At 38.1% G+C, this 18,242-nt stretch overlaps 1 pseudogene across 1 annotated transcript; it reads right to left on the bottom strand.

Annotated features, from left to right (window-relative positions):
- Positions 1–12,873: 12,873 nt before the first annotated feature.
- LOC104989470 lies at positions 12,874–13,774 on the bottom strand (annotated as a pseudogene). Its single transcript, XR_825375.1, has one exon. The product of XR_825375.1 is annotated as a peroxiredoxin-6 pseudogene (transcript).
- Between the last annotated feature and the right edge of the window lie 4,468 nt (positions 13,775–18,242).

Genomic DNA, 18,242 nt, shown 5'->3' with positions numbered 1-18,242 from the left:
GCAGCCATGAAATTAAAAGACACTTACTCCTTGGAAGGAAAGTTATGACCAACCTAGATAGCATATTCAAAAGCAGAGACATTACTTTGCCAACAAAGGTTCGTCTAGTCAAGGCTATGGTTTTTCCTGTGGTCATGTATGGATGTGAGAGTTGGACTGTGAAGAAGGCTGAGTGACGAAGAATTGATGCTTTTGAACTGTGGTGTTGGAGAAGACTCTTGAGAGTCCCTTGGACTGCAAGGAGATCCAACCAGTCTATTCTGAAGGAGATCAGCCCTGGGATTTCTTTGGAAGGTATGATGCTGAAGCTGAAACTCTAGTACTTTGGTCACCTCATGCGAAGAGTTGACTCATTGGAAATGATTCTGATGCTTGGAGGGATTGGGGGCAGGAGGAGAAGGGGATGACAGAGGATGAGATGGCTGGGTGGCATCACTGACTCGATGGACGTGAGTCTCGGTGAACTCCGGGAGTTGACGATGGACAGGGAGGCCTGGCGTGTTGTCATTCATGGGGTCGCTAAGAGTCAGACACGACTGAGCAACTGATATCATCTGATCTGATTGAAATTTTAAACAGTTCAGAAGAAAGTGACCGGGCTGATTAAGGATTAACAATTAAACTAAGAAAATTAAAATTATGGGATTTTTGTGCCTGAAGAAGAGAATGCCATGGGAAATGTTATAGCTGAGTTTGCATATATAACAAGCTATTATTTCAATATTGGAAGCAAATTATACTCCTCTAGAGGGCAAACATATGACTAAATATGATTAGATAAAAGTAGACACACTTAAATTAACTATTTAAATATTTATGGCTTCCCAACAAAACAAAGGTCTGCTTTCTCAAGTACTCATGTGCATTAAGTTTATTAACCATGAGTAGAGGGTTTAAACTGCACAGATAGCCTTGTGAGTCATTCTATAGATGGGGTATTTTTTAATTGATTAATTAAACTATATGATGTCCATGATCTCTACCAATTCAAAGACATTTAAAGTCAAACTGAGATACTCTTTCAACTAAAAAAAAAAAAATTCTGCCACTTAACCCTTGGTCTTCATTTTCTCAAGCTTTAAAATGAAGTCCATGAGCCCCTTAACTCGTCTCAACAATATGCTAATTTTAAATTTATCCAAGGTTTCATTCATAATGGGCTTCCCTTGTGGCTTCCCTTGTGGCTCAACTCATAAAGAATCTGCCTGCTGGAGCGAGACCTGCATTCAACCCCTGGGTTGGGAAGATCCCCTGGAGAAGGGAAAGGCTACCCACTCCAGTATTCTGGCCTGGAGAATTCCATGGACTGTATAGTCCATGGGGTTGCAAAGAGTCGTACATGACTAAGTGACAATTATTTTTTCATTCATGATACAGTAATTTAATAGACATACTGAATGCTTGGATGTCATGTACTGTGCTAGGCCCTGGAAAGAATAAGACATACCATCTCTCTGGGAACACACAGGCTCAGACATTAATTATAGCAAAGAAAGATTTACAGCAAAGCATGATAATATATGGAGAATTAAAAAAAAAATACAGTCTTATGGGGTTTCCATAATGATTAGTGAGAGGATGCTTCTAGAACTTGGTATACTAGAACCAAGGACACTAGATATTATACCAAATCCAACATAAATGTTCTCTACCATACAAAGTTTTGAATAACTTGCCAAACATTCACAGACATCAAAAACTTGCTAGAATCATCTAAATGTAAATCCACACATTTTAACTCAAATAACACATATATTATTGCTACAGCTAATTCAGTGTAATTTCCAGTATAAACCATCTTTATCTACTGGAGCATTTTAAATGGTTTATATCAGGGTCACAATAAATTTTAAAAACTACATTTCTATATAATAGCAATGAAAATCTGAAAGCAAATATTTCCATTCACAATATCTTTTTTTTTTTCTAATTTTATTTTATTTTTAAACTTTACATAATTGTATTTGTTCTTAAAAAAACATACTTAGGATCAAATTTAACAAAAGAAATGCAAAATGTATACAAGAGAACTATAAAATACTGCTGAGAAAAATCTTTTAAAATCTAAATTAACATTTAAACATATATAGTCATGGTTTGGAAGACTTACTACACGTTAGCATACAGATGAATCTCCAAAACATCGTACTATGTGGATGAAACTCAGAAGGTCACACGTTGTGTGATTCTATCAATATGAAATATCCAGAAAAGATAATTCCCTTCAGAAATTAAGAATGGGGATTGGACAAACTGCAAATGAACACAAGACACCTTTCATTGGTGATAAAAATGTTCTCATATTGGATCGTGGTACTGAACTGCACAATTACTGAAATAAGTGAATTTTATAGCAAGTGAACAATACTTTAATGAAGCTGCCAAATATTCAGACACCCACTTACATAAAGCAACATCTGGCAATTTACATTTTTATATTTTGAAATGAGTAAAATTTTTCTAAGCCTGACCACAAGTCCAGAAGCTGGAAAGGAAACAGCTGATTATTTTGACACCCTAAAATAACAACCAAATAAAAGCAAATTCTTCTGCATAAAAACCATGCCATACATAAAGTTACATATAAGGGGAGGAGAATGAAGTACCTATGAGATAATTAGCTATATATTTAATAATATAATCAATGAGAAATAGAGTAGCAAAATCATTAGGAAAAAATTAAACACAAAAATAATGTTTTTATGACAAGAAATGCAAACGGTCAATAAGGATCTGAAAAGATGTGCTACCTTGTAATTAAATCTGTATAAACAAAAATCCTGGTCCCTTTTACAGTAACCTCATTGGTAAATATCAGAGAAGGCGATGGTACCCCACTCCAGTACTCTTGCCTTGAAAATCACAAGGATGGAGGAGCCTGGTAGGCTGCAGTCCATGGGGTCGCTAAAAGTCAGACACAACTGAGAGATTTCACTTTCACTTTTCACTTTCATGCACTGGAGAAGGAAATGGCAACCCACTCCAGTGTTCTTGCCTGGAGAATCCCAGAGATGGGGGAGCCTGGTGGGCTGCCATCTATGGGGTCGCACAGAGTCGGACATGACTGAAGTGACTTAGCAGCAGCAGCAGCATTGATAAATATAATTTTTTGAAGTCTATTAGCCTGTAGTAAGTCGATATTTCAGATGTCTTGGTCAACATTTTCTGGAATTGTTTTGAAGGACAATTTGTCAATAGTTATTAAAATTAACCCCTTCATGGATCACAGCCTTGTCTTGGTGAAGGTGCACTCAGTGATGCTATGTCCCCATGGCGTGCAAGGATACCCAAGACAGATTGGTCATAGTGAAGAATTCTGACAAAACATGGTCCACTGGAGAAGGAAATGGCAAACAACTACAGTATTCTTGCCTGGAGAACCCCACGGACACTGGAAGATGAGTCCCCTAAGTCAGAAGTAAATTTGGAAACTCAGCAGTGGCCACAGGATTGGAGAAGTTCAGTTTTCATTCCAGTCCCCAAAAAGCACAATGCCAAAGAACTACCATGCGATTGCTGTCATTTCACATGTTAGTGAGTTATGCCCCAAATCCTTAAGGTTAGTTTTCAGCAGTATGTGAACCGAGAACTTCCAGATATACAATCTGGGTTTCTAAGAGGCAATGGAACCAGAGATCAAACTGTCAACATTCTTTGGATCATAGAGAAAGCAAGGGAGTTCCAGAAAAATCTACTTCTGTTTCATTGACTACGCAAAAGACTCTGTGTGAATCACAACAAACTTTGGAAAATTCTTAAAGAGATAGGAATACTAGAACACCTTACCTGTCTACTGAGAAACCTGTATGCAGGTCAAGAAGCAGACATGGAAGAACAAACTGGCTCAAAATTGGGAAAGGAGTGCATCAAGGCTGTATACTGTTACCCTGCTTATTTAACTTATATGCAGATTACATCATGCAAATGCTGGACTGGATGAATCACAAGCTGGAATTAAGATTGCTGGGAGAAATATTGATAACTTCAGATATGAAGATGATACCACACAAATGACAGGGAGTGAAGAGGAACTAAGAGCCTCTTCATGAAACTAAAAGAGGAGAATGAGAAAGCTAGCTTAAAGTGCAACATTCAAAAACTTAATCACAGCATCTGGTCCCATCACCTCAAGGCCAAAAGATGGGGGAAAAAATGGAAATAGTGACAGATTGTATTTTCTTGGGCTCCAAAATCACTGCAGACGGTGACTGCAGCCATGACTCTTGAAAGCCCCTTGGACAGCAAAGAGACCAAACCACCAGTCAATCCTAAAGTAAATCAACCCTTCATTGGAAGGATTGAGGTTGAAGCTCTAATACTTTGGCCACCTGAGGGGAAGAGCCAACTCATTGGAGAAGATGATGCTGGGAAAGACTGAGGGCATAAGGAGAAGGGGGTGACAGAGGATGAGATGGGTGGATGGCATCATCAACTCAATGGACATGAGTTTGAGCAAACTCAGGGAGATAGTGAAGGACAGGGAAGCCTGGTGTGCTGTAGTCCATGGGGTCACAAAGAGTCAGACATGATGAGTGACTAAACAGCAACAACCTCTGGAATGGCGGAGAGCATAGAGGAACCAAAGAGCCTCTTGATGAGAGTAAAAGAGAAGAGTGAAAAAGCTGTCTTAAAACTTGACATTAAAAAAAACTCAGATCATGGCATATAGTCCTATCACTTCATGGCAAATAGAAGAGGAAAAAGTGGAAGCAGTGAGAGATTTTATTTTCTTGGGGTCCAAAATCACTGCAGATGTTGGCTGTAGCCATGACATTAAAAGATGCTTGCTCCTTGGAAGGAAAGCTATGACAAACCTAAAGAGCATATTAAAAAGCAGAGGTGTCATTTGCCCAAAAGCTTCATATAATCAAAGTTATGCTTTTTCCAGTAGTCATGTATGGATGTGAGAGTTGGACTATGAAGAAAGCTGAGTGCTGAAGAACTGATGTTTTTGAACTGTGGTGCTGAAGAAGACTCTTGAAAGTCCCTTGGATAACCAAGAGATCAAACCAATCAATCCTAAAGGAAATCAACCCTGAATATTAATTGGAAGGATTGAGGCTGCAGCTCCAATACTTTGGCCACTTGATGTGAAGAGCAAACTCATTGGAAAAGACTCTGATGCTTTGAAGGAATGACTGAAGCCAAGGGGAGAAGACAGCAACAAAGGATGAGATGGTTAGATAGCATGACCAACTCAATGAACATGAATTTGAGCGAATGCTGGAAGATAGTGAAGAACAGAGGAGTCTGGCATGTTGTAGTCCATGGGGTCGCAAGGAATCAGATACGACTTAGAGATGTAACAACAACAACAAACTGAAATTAAATGCACTTATCATTTTCCCAACTCTTAGAAATAACCACTACACATTTTTCTTAACAGATCTCTTGCATAATCTGTCAGCATTTATGGCTTTGAAAAAAATGAAAATAAAACTGGACTATGAACTTAAAACCTGTAAACTAAATAACAGTGTGTCCATAAATGGAAGACATAGCTGACAATAGAATAGAATGTATAAAACATAATTCTATGTATAAATTATTGAAATGTTTGTAACAAGGAAAAAGTACAAAGGAGAAAAAAATATTGTTTCCTTTTTTTCTAAAAGCATTCTCAAGAAACTCTTTAACAGTGATATAATTTGGGGTTAACTGGTATAAGCAAAAGAAAGAAAATGGTTGTTTTTCTTAAAAAAAATTAATTTGAATTAATATTAAGATTAATTTTATTGTAACTTTTACATTAAAATAAATAGTGTAAAACAGTATATTAAGTTAATTTGAAATGTTCTTTATGGAACTCTTGACATTTTAATATTAACATTACAAATACTGAGTTCCAGATTAAAAGCTCATACGTGAAAATTTGAAAATATGTTTTTTAGGAAGAGATATATGTACTGGTATGATATAATTAGCAATCCTTTGTCCATCTTTTAAAATAAATCACTAGCTTTTTGCCAAATGAATTTAAATGTATGCTTTTCAAAACGATTGTAAATTACTCACCTAGGTAGACAAAGATATTTTAAAAAGAAGACTGCTCATTTCTTTTGTTTGCATTAAAAACAGTAATGACTCTGTTGTAAATGTATTTTTTATGCTGGAAAAGAGTATGGTTTAAAGGAGAGAACAACATTTAAAACTGTACATGGAACAGTAGACTGGTTCCAAATCGAGAAAGGAGTATGTCAAGGCTGTATATTGTTATCCTGCTTATTTAACTTATATGCAGAGTACATCATGCAAAAGGCTGGGCTGCATGAAGCACAAGCTGGAATCAAGATTGCCAGGAGAAATATCAATAACCTCAGATATGCAGATGACACCACCCTTATGGACAAAAGCAAAGAACTAAAGAGCTTCTTGATGAAAGTGAAAGAAGAGAATGAAAAGGTTGGCTTAAAACTGACCATTCAGAAAACTATGATCATTGCATCCAGTCCCATCACTTCATGGAAAATAGACAAGGAAACAAAGGAAACAGTGCAAGATTTTATTTTTTGGGGCTCCAAAATCACTGCAGATGGTGACTGCAGCCATGAAATTAAAAGACACTTGCTCCTTAGAAAAAAAGCTATGACCAATCTAGACAGCATATTAAAAAGCAGAGACATTACTTTGCCAACAAAGGTCCATCTAGTCAAAGCTTTGGTTTTTACAGTAGTCATGTACGGATGTGAGAGTTGGACTATAAAGAAAGCTGAAAAGAATCGATGCTTTTGAACCGTGGTGTTGAAGAAGACTCTTGAGAATCTCTTGGACTGCAAGGAAATCCAACCAGTCTATCCTAAAGGAAATCAGTCCTGAATATTCATTGGAAGCACTGATGCTGAAGCTCAAACTCCAATACTTTGGCCACCTGATGCAAAGAACTCATTTGAAAAGACGCTGATGCTGGGAAAGATTGAAGGTCGGAGGAGAAGGGCACAACAGAGCGTGAGATGGTTGGATGGCATCACCAACTCAACAGAGATGAGTTTGAGTAAACTCGGGGAGTTGGTGATGGACAGGGAGGCCTGGCCTGCTGCATTCCATGGGGCTGCAAACAGCTGGACACGACTGAGTGACTGAACTGACTCAAAGGAGAGAGCCCAGGACTTAGGGACGTAGGATCAATGTCTCCTGGATATATAAGCAAGCTGTTTAATCTCTTTGAATCTCAGTTTCAGCAGCATTATATTAGTGATAACAGTCTTCACAAGTTGTATAACAGTACTGAAAATTGATATTAAAAATTTAGCCATTGAATCCTATAACAGAAAAAGAGTAATAGTGGTAAAAGTGGTCAAATTCAAATAAAATGTGTAGTTTCGTTATGATGATGCTGATTTCTTAGTTATAGGAAGTGTTCTAGAGACATATAAGATGTCAGTTTGAGGGGAATTATATGAAGGGTGAATTGGAAGAAACCACATGCATATCAGAACAGAAAAGGAGTTAATCTGTGATTTGATACTCTTTTGCCTTTGCTCCTTTCTACTCGGTGCATAACATCCCTGAGAAGAGTGACTGTGATTGTTTATAAACATTTACTGATGACAAAGGTCCTGGCTGTTGCCTTGAGACTCAAGGGTTTTACTGTATAAATAATGAAAGGAAAAAATAAAATTGAGTCTCTCTGTCCAAACTGATGCAATAATAGCAGTGCTATGGACCTCATGGGTTTGAAGTAAATTGCAGAGTAAGCCAGCTCAGCTGAGGTGCAAATAGCAAAGAGCAACCACCACTGCCCACCACCTGACCATGCTGCAGGGCACACTGAAGGCCCATGGGCAGTGCTATTTGCTGAAAGTGTCCAGCATCTACCCAGGCAATGACTCTCTCCCAGAGAGTCTCTAGGATAGATCAAGCTGCATGGTTTCTCCTTTAAGTTATTCATTTTCTTCTTTCCCTTTTGCTTCTAGTTAGAGCTATTTCATAAGGTCTTTGATTATTTAAGAGCAAAGAGAAAACTCAGTGAATGAATAATTTTAGTGATCCATAATTCAGTTAGCTGAGAAAGATATTTCTCCCCAAGAGATGTACAACAATTTTATATATATTATATATATATATGTAAAATAAAAAAACAATATTTGTAAACATAGAAACATTGACAGGTTTCAAAACTTCTTCCATTCATGTATGAGGTAAAATGTGTCTTATTACAGTTTTGCTTTATGAAATCACAGGTTTTTATCTCAAAGTCTAAAGAATAATCATAATTTCATTTAAGCTTAAAATTCTAAATTATTCAGAAAATGAAGGTAATAATCCACTGTTAAGATTTCTAAGATATTTATCATGTGTTACCTCTGAATTAACATGCATTATCTCTTGTAGTTTTCACAAGGACATCATGAATTGGGTAATATTATTTCCCCAGTTTACAGGAGGAAATGGAAATACTAGGTGTCAAATATTACATAGCTGGGATGTGATGGAACAGGAATCAAACTCAAGCAGTCTGACTCCTAAATTGTCCTAAACCCATTGCTTTATGTCAACATTCCCTTTCATGTTAAGGAGAACTTTAGTATTCTCAAATAAACTTTATTATAAAAAAAAAACACTGCAAGCTAATACCATTTGTTATTACAAAAACATAGGTAAATTTGTATCTTCTTGCTCTAACAAGAAAGTAAACATTTTGGTTTTAACCTATATATGAGACCTATTGTTTTATCAACAAGACAAATGCTAAATAAAAATAAATAAATAAATAAAAAGCTAAATAAATAAAAAGCATGATGTTAAGAAATCTGGAGCAAAATATGTACATGTACAATTATGAAACACATCCACTAAACTTTTAAGTTATCTTTAAAATATATATTAACTTATCTTTAAGTACCAAACTTGTAGCTGTACGTAATGCCACATTAATTCTAAGAGAAAGAATCAAAATTTCCACAGCTTAATTGGTTGGAAAGAAATATGAAGGAGTCTTCTAGAACTACTTCATAATTACCCATTTAGTAATTTCAAGTTCAGGCTTCCTTGGTGGCTCAATGGTAAAGAATCTGCCTTATAATGCAGGAGACATTGGTTCAGTCCCTGGGTTGTGAGGATCCCCTGGAGAGAGAAATGGCAACCCACTCCAGTATTTTGCCTGGGAAATCCCATGGAGAAGAGCCTGGAGGGCTACAGTCCATGGGGTCACAAAAGAATTCATCACGACTGAGCAACTAACAACAACAACTGCAGGTTCACTTTTCTGTAATTAATTTGGAGGTTTCATTACGAAAGAGAAATTGAAAAGATGAACAGATCAGCAACTGAGTTTGAGAAAGAAGAGTTCCAAAGGCAGTTTCCTCTTCTTTCTGCCCATTTTTCTATCAATCTACATGTAGATTAACCCCATATGCACGTGCCAACCATGCTAGGCAATAGTAATGGTTATGAGGGAAGCAGCAAAGCATGTAAGGATATTCGGATGCAATGAACAGAACTCTAGCCACCGTCTTGTGGCTGTGGAAGGATTTAAGCCTGAATTTATTTTTCTTGATTTGTAAAACTGAGTCTATGGTAAATTCAATCTATCCTGTTGGGTTTTTCTTTTGAGAATTAAAAAATAAGAATTCATGTAAAACAATTAAAGCTTGCTTTAGATACCCACACTGACAGAAATAGAACAATTATTTTTGTTATTTAAAATTCTTTCAGGTATTTTTGGTCAAAAGAAAGGACCCTGATGAAAATAAAGTGTCTAAGTGAATATTAGGGATAAAATAATACTGCAAGGCAAACAAAGTTTGGCAATATTTCTCATATTAAAGTCATTTTAAAAAATTCTGTATAGTCTTCTAAGCTGAGAATAATTCATCCCATCAACCTTGTATAATAAATAGAAGGTATACTAAAAGGGAAGCCTGTAGCATATGTCTGGTATCATGTACTTGTTTTGTGTTGTGCTAAGTCACTTGAATTATGTTTGACTCTTTGCAACTCCATGGGCTGTAGCCTGCCAGACTCCTCTGTCCATGGGATTCTCCAGGAAAGAATACTGGAGTGGTTTCTCATGACCTCCTATAGAGGATCTTCCCAACCCATGGATCGAACCCTCATCTCCTGCGACTCCTGCATTGCAGAGAGATTCTTTAACACTGAATCACCAGGGAAACTCCATCATGTACTTAGCTGATCCTCAGTAACCAGAATGCATCTAGTTCTGACCCATTCATTTAGGGATGGCAGGTGCATTTTTCTAAAAGGAAATGCATTTGGTATTAATTATAGCAGAAACATCCCTGAATTATAAACTAAAATATGTCTTAAGCAGAAAATACTCATTGAAAGAGATATGAGATATTTTACAAAATAAAAATATGACCACAACAAAAGTATGCAATCCGATATTTTGTTCTATCCCATTTTAAGATGAATATTAATATAGTCTGTAGGTCTTAAAAGTAAAGATTTTGAAACAACTACCAAACCCTGTCAGGTAAAGCATGAAACAATAATGATCAGAAATCATTCTTGAGGACTCATTGGATGAGTCCAGTGAATTTCCCTAGTTAGTGCAAACCTGTTGGTCTCTGTTCATTTAATGAAACTATGGCTGTCTGAGCACAAAAATTACTTTGCAGAGACATTACTTTGCTGACAAAAGTCCGTCTAGTCAAAGCTATGGTTTTTCCAATAGTCATGTATGAATGTGAGGTTGGACTATAAAGAAAGCTGAGCACCAAAGAATTGTGCTTTTGAGCTGTGGTTTTGGAAAAGACTCTTCAGAGTCCCTTGGACTGCAAGGACATCCAATTAGTCAATCCTCAGAGAAATCAGTCCTGAATATTCATTGGAAGAACTAATGCTGAAGCTGAAGCTCCAATACTTTGGCCACCTGAGGTGAAGAACTGACTCCTTGGAAAAGACCCTGGTGGGAGGTAGATTGAAGGCAGGAGGAGAAGGGGACGACAGAGGAGTAGATGGTTGGATGGCATCACTGACTCAATGAACGTGAGTTTGAGCAAACTCCTGGAGTTGGTGATAGACAGGGAAGCCTGATGTGCTACAGCCCATGAGTCTCAGAGAGTCAGATATGACTGAGCTACTGAACTGAACTGATGGCTGTCTGAATAGTGACGTAGCTAACTGATGAGTCAACCAATTCACATGAACAGGACTTCTTTTTATTCAAGATAAAAAGGAGTCAGAGTCAAAGGGCATTCTAAACTTAATTTTTACAGAAGAAAAATAACAGGTGGCTCCTATATCTTTGAGAGTAAACTTGACCAAGAGGTCAATTAAAGAGTACATTGGCAAACTGGTTCTACAAATATATACTCATAAAAGCCAATATAGACAATATCATCATTAAAAAGTAGTTCTAACAGAAATTAGCCTAGGAGCATTAAAATTCTATGAATCCTTGGGTTATTAGATAATTTTCTGCATGCTAATATTAGTTTAGTAGCTTGAAAGTTTGTAATTTGCACATGTATACACCACACACACCCCCTATGTATTTAGCTAAGTTCATCAATCTTTAATGTCTAAAGATGTATCACAGAACCTTATGTATTAGATAGGAAAGGGATAATGAAGTGTCATTCTGACAGATAAATTATTATTTTATAAATAGACTGAGATCTATAGAGGGGTAAGGAACTTTAGTGAAATCTCCAAATGTACAGTGAGATGAGTACTTCATATTTTCTGTTTATTGATGTTGTATTTTTTCTCTATCAGATATAAATTTCTGGTATTAGAGAAATTTTGTCTATATAACTTCCTTTCCATAATTTAATTACAAAATGAGGCCTATTTGTTTCTGTAATCATTTTTATTAAATATATACTTTTTTTCACGTTTTTGACAAAGGATTTATTTGCTGATCCCCAAGAAGCATTTCACGCCAGTCAGAATGGCTGCAATCCAAAAGTTTACAAGCAATAAATGCTGGAGAGGGTGTGGAGAAAAGGGAACTCTCTTACACTGTTGGTGGGAATGCAAATTAGTACAGCCACTTTGGAGAACAGTGTGGAGATTCCTTAAAAAACTGGAAATAGAGCTGCCTTATGATCCAGCAATCCCACTGCTGGGCATACACACTGAGGAAACCAGAAGGGAAAGAGACACGTGTACCCCAATGTTCATTGCAGCACTGTTTATAATAGCCAGGACATGGAAGCAACCTAGATGCCCATCAGCAGATGAATGGATAAGAAAGCTGTGGTACATATACACAATGGAGTATTACTCAGCCATTAAAAAGAATACATTTGAATCAGTTCTAATGAGATGGATGAAACTGGAACCTATTATACAGAGTGAAGCAAGCCAAAAAGAAAAACACCAATACAGTATACTAACGCATATATATATGGAATTTAGAAAGATGGTAACAATAACCCTGTGTACGAGACAGCAAAAGAGACACCGATGTATAGATCAGTCTTATGGACTCTGTGGGAGAGGGAGAGGGTGGGGAGATTTGGGAGAATAGCATTGAAACATGTATAATATCATGTATGAAACGAGTCGCCAGGCCAGGTTCGATGCACGGTACTGGATGCTTGGGGCTGGTGCACTGGGACGACCCAGAGGGAGGGTAGGGGAGGGAGGAGGGAGGAGGGTTCAGGAGGGTTCACGCAGGTATACCTGTGGCGGATTCATTTCGATATTTGGCAAAACTAATACAATATTGTAAAGTTTAAAAATAAAATTAAAAAAAAAAAGCCAAATGAACATTTTGGTCAACACAGTATGATGGAGCAAAGCAGGCTTTTTCAACCATACACTGATACCACCTCTTGGTCATAAACCCTGCAGAGATCCAAGATAAGTCCCATATTTCGAAGAAAGTCAGCAGAGAGTGTGAAGATATATGAACAGAGGAGAAAGCTGCTGAAGGCACAAAGGATCCCAAGGAATTTTTAATGCTGTTTTCATTTAATAAGCCAGTAGTATAGCAACCTAAAGACCTTGGCTGTGATCACACCAGAACGTTTTTAATGGACTGCTGCAGGGAAACATGATGGACAGCTGGCATCCTCTGGCTCATGGTGCTAAGTGGGCAGCTCCAGAACCAACTCCATGGCGAGCCTATGGCTGGGGTGTGTAGCAGAGGTATTTCTTGCCAGATGGGAGCTCTTTGGTGAAGACTCCTTTAGGGAAAAGTTTTTTTGCTTCCTCTTCAGGGATGGTTGGAAGGACCATCACGCTGTCCCCATTCTTCCAGTCAACCGGGGTGGCCACCCTCTTTTCTGCCGTCAGCTGGAGAGAGATAATTACTCTGAGAATCTCATCAAAGTTCCTGCCAGTGGTAGCTGGGTAGAGGATGGACAGTTTCAGTTTCTTATCAGGACCAAAAATAAACACCACACGAGCAGTCACAGGCATGTCCTTTTCGTCTTTCTCTGCTGGGTCCAGCATGCCCAACTGGATGGCAAGGTCCCGATTCTTATCATCAATGATGGGAAAAGGTAACTTTTCTGTGGGCCCTTCACCATTGTAAGCATTGATATCCTTGCTCCATGCAAGATGGTCTTCCACACTGTCTATGGAAAGAGCAATCATCTTAACATTTCTCTTGGCAAACTCTGGTGCCAGCTTTGCTGCTCTGCCGAGCTCCGTGGTACACACAGTGGTAAAGTCCCGAGGATGGGAGGAGAGAATGCCCCATGAGTCTCCCAGATAGTCGTGGAAACGGATGCGGCCGATGGTAGTATTTGCCTCGAAGTTGGGAGCCTCGTCCCCGAGGAGGAGATCTCCCGGCATGGTGGCAGCAGTGATGCGGGGAGTAAGAGGAGGTGCAGTACCAACAGCCACTAGCCTGCTGGTTCTATTAAATATATTTTTAAAAGAGGCAAAAATTATCATTACTGAGCTTCTTCATATCATTTCTATTTTTTTGTGGACATTCTTATAAACAGGTAACCCATAATAGTTAGATGAGTCAAAATGAAACCCTCAAATACAAGTCCAAGTTGTTTTGAAATCTGCTTAAAATGAGCCATTTGAGTTGCTTGCTTTTTGATTGATAGGTATCCAAGATTTAGATATTATAATCTACTCAGAGAGAGACTATTACACTGATGAAACTATTATATTTTTGAAATAGCAACAACACAACTTAACTGCCTTTGAAAGTCAGGACTATCAATGGCTGTAGCACAAAGTTGTGGATTACCCTCTCAAGAATCAAGGATATATTTAAGTATCTTGAGGGCAAAATACTATTTCTCCTGATATGTCAAATTAACATACATGTGTCCCATATTGCCTTCTCACCATTACATGTTCTGCAGAATGTTACTAAAGCTGATAACAAAATACATGTTGGGCATGAGGAGCTCTGCAGACATAAGGGCAGCCTCCCAAGCAAATCCAAATGTGACTAGAGAGACTAGCTTGGCTTTCATTGTGATTAGAGGTTTATGAGAATGGGAGCCAGAATGGATGTTGTCTGAACTTCCCACTAGCATGAAAACAGAGAGTGCTCATACTTTGACATCAGCTTTGTCAGATGGGAGAGAAGTGGAGGGTGAGTGGTGGGGCTTGAAACCCATTAACAGTCAAACATCAAAAATAGAGTCAAATGTTTCATTACATTTATCTACCCCAAATAATACCAGATCTATTTACCTTGGGTGTGCAAATCTATAGAGCTTCCCAGGTGGCACCGTGGTAAAGAATCTGCCTGCAATGCAGGAGACACGGGCTGGATCCCTGGGTCAGGAAGACAACTTGGAACAGGAAATGGTAATCCACTCTAGTATTCTTTCCTGGAAAATCCCATGGATAGAGAAGCCTGGGGGGCTACAGTCCATGGGGTTGCAAAGAGTTGGACATGACTGAGCACACACACACTCACACTCTCTCACACACACTCACACTCTCTCACACACACACACAAATCTATAGGGGATTCAATAAAATATACTTCTTCTAATGAATAACTAAAATATTTCTATTTTCTCATAGTTTTACATATGTCTGTTAAGGACAAAGTCTCAACATAAAAACAGAGTCTTCTGAATTCAGATATTTGGCAGCATAGGAATGTTCAAGTAAAGAAAATTTTATTTTAATAAGTTTACATCTTCCATTTGGGGATATAAAAGCAAATCTCTTGAGAGAGAAGCCCCTGAGACAAAGCAAAGACAGTATCAATAAAACATACTTAATGTACAACAGAGGATGAGATGGCTGGATGGCATCACTGACTCGACGGACGTGAGTCTGGGTGAACTCCGGGAGTTGGTGATGGACAGGGAGGCCTTGCGTGCTGCGATTCATGGGCTCGCAAAGAGTCGAACACGACTGAGCAACTGAACTGAACTGAACTGAACTGAATGTACAAACACATACACACCCAAACACATGGGTTTGTTTCTAGAATATGTCATTAGAAAGTACAGTTGAAAGTGAAAGAATTCATTTGGTGATACTGATTTAAGTGAAATAGTAATAATTTGAATATATCCCTGTGTCTCTTGAATTTTCTAAATAAAATAGGTGAAATGTTTTTATTTTTTCAATATTTGTCATGTATTGGTCACTAAGGCACTTAAAGGTGATGTGATATTGAGTTAAAAGAGTTTCCCCAGTACAGAATAATAAGTAGAATTATCATTTTATTGATAAACCTTATGAAAAATACTTTTGGTTTGGTTCTGAGAAATTAAGATAGGGAATTGCTTTAGAGATGAAGTAATACATATTTTGAAAGTTGAGTAATTTTCAGTAATTTGATTTCAATAAAATTGAATGATATCACAATAAAGCAATGAGTAGATATCTTATTAAAATAACTTTTAGTAATATCAATTTAAGAATTTTGTTCTATAAATCAAGACATTTTAAATAATAGTATGCAATGAAGATTTCCCTCTATTAAATATACTTATATGTAAAAGGCTTACTACATAAGTGAAAAATAAGAGTAATGCTGTGTTTTTTCTATTTCTAGCAAGAATTTCATATTTGGCCGTGATTTATGATTTATTGAAGAAAAGCTGCTGCTAAGTCGCTTCAGTCGTCTCCGACTCTGTGCAACCCCATAGACGGCAGCCCACCAAGCTCCCCCATCCCTGGGATTCTCCAGGCAAGAACACTGGAGTGGGTTGCCATTTCCTTCTCCAGTACATGAAAGTAAAAAGTGAAATTGAAGTCGCTCAGTCATATCCAACTCTTCAAGACCCCATGGACTGCAGCCTACCAGGCTCCTCTGCCCATGGGATTTTCCAGGCAAGAGTACTGCAGTGGGTTGCCATTGCCTTCTCCGAAGAAAAGCTACATTTATTCAATTAGAAGAATTTGGCATAAAATTTTATGCTTTTGTTTTATGTTAAATAAAGATTTTTTAAAATTTACTATTTTTATACTGATTTCAATTCAGGTTATATTTAAATTCTAAAAGTTTACTTTAAGAAACATATTTTTAATATCAGAGAAAATAACTGATTGAATTGAATTTTGTGGTAATTAGAGGCAAAAAGTTGGCTTAAAACTCAACATTCAGAAAACTAAGATCATGGCATCTGGTCCCACCACTTTAGATGGGGAAACAGTGGAAACACTGACAAACTTTATTTTGGGGGGCTCCAAAATCACTGCAGATGGTGACTGCAGCCATGAAATTAAAAGACGCTTGCTCCTTGGAAGTAAAGCTATGACCAACCTAGACAGCATATTAAAAAGTAGAGATGCTACTTTGCCAACAAAGGTCCATCTAGTCAAAGCTATGGTTTTTCCAGTAGTCATGTATGGATGTGAGAGTTGGACCATAAAGAAAGCTGAGCACCAAAGAACTGATGGTTTTGAACTGTGGTGTTGGAGAAGACTCGAGAGTCCCTTGGACTTCAAGGAGATCTAACCAGTTAACCCTAAAGGAAATCAGTCCTGAATATTCATTGGAAGGACTGATGCTGAAGCTCAAACTCTGATACTTTGGCCACCTGATGCAAAGAATTGGCTCATTGAAAAGAGCCTGATGCTGGGAAAGATTGAAGGCAGGAGGAGAAGGGGATGACAGAGGATGAGATGCTTGGATGGCATCACTGATTCAATGGACATGAGTTTGAGTAAACTCCGGGAATTGGTAATGGACAGGGAGGCCTGATGTGGTGCAGTCCATAGGTTTGCAAAGAGTTTGACAGGACTGAGAGACTGACCTGAACTGAGAGGGAAATCAGATACCATCAGAGACTGACCCTTGACCTTTTGCACACCTCAGGGTCTTCTGCACTTTGATGTACATATTTCATCCACAGTGACAGCTTCTCACCTCAAGACTTGTATCTTTCTGCCTATGAGCTTCTTCTGAGTGTTGCAGCTTTCTTGACTCAAAATGGGGGCAGTGGGGAAGTGCCCTAGAATTATCGTCTCCAGGAGAAATCTTCTCCCAGTGAGGGAAGGAGGTGGGTAAACAAGTCATATTTCTCGCCTTTCAGTGAGATAATTATGGTATTTTACTAGTTAGTCTCTCCAAATGATTTCAATAGAATCTGAAACAGTTACTCCTGTTACCCACAGTAGGAACTCATCACATGAACACCCTACACCGATTCCTTCCTTCCCTTGCCTCACTTCCTCAATTCTTCACCATGCTTTCCTGAAGATCTCTGAAATAAAATACTTAACACCACATAATTGTCTAAAAGTCTACTGAAATCATTATTCAATCTTAAAAAGAAATGTGGCAGTTTATATTTATCATCAATTATAACACGTGTAGGCGTCCCAGTTGGCACAGTGTTAAAGACTCTGCTGCAATGCAGGAGACTTGCAGGAGAAATGGGTTTGACCCCAGGGTGGGGAAAATAACCTGAGGGAGGAAATGACAACCCACTCCAGTATTCTTGCCTGAATAATCCCAATGACAGAGGAAATGGAGGACTACAGTCCATGGAGTTGCAGAGTCTGGTAGGACTGAGCAGCTGCGTACACACACATGCACAATATGCCTGAATTAGAAGCTTTTAAAGGAGTACGTCAAGGTTGTATATTGTTACCGTGCTTATTTAACTTATACGCAGAGTACATCATGAGAAACGCTGGGCTGGAAGAAACACAAGCTAGAATCAGGATTGCCAGGAGAAATATCAATAACCTCAGATATGCAGATGACACCACCCCTATGGTAGAAAGTGAAGAGGAACTCAAAAGCCTCTTGATGAAAGTGAAAGTGGAGAGTGAAAAAGTTGGCTTAAAGCTCAACATTCAGAAAACGAAGATCATGGCATCCGGTCCCATCACTTCATGGGAAATAGATGGGGAAACAGTGGAAACAGTGTCAGGCTTTA

This window comes from Bison bison, unplaced genomic scaffold (genome assembly GCF_000754665.1).
Source record: "Bison bison bison isolate TAMUID 2011002044 unplaced genomic scaffold, Bison_UMD1.0 scf7180017864156, whole genome shotgun sequence".
Lineage (NCBI taxonomy): Eukaryota > Metazoa > Chordata > Mammalia > Artiodactyla > Bovidae > Bison > Bison bison.
Note: the sequence above shows the minus strand (reverse complement) of the source record. Positions and strands in the feature narration are given on the sequence as shown.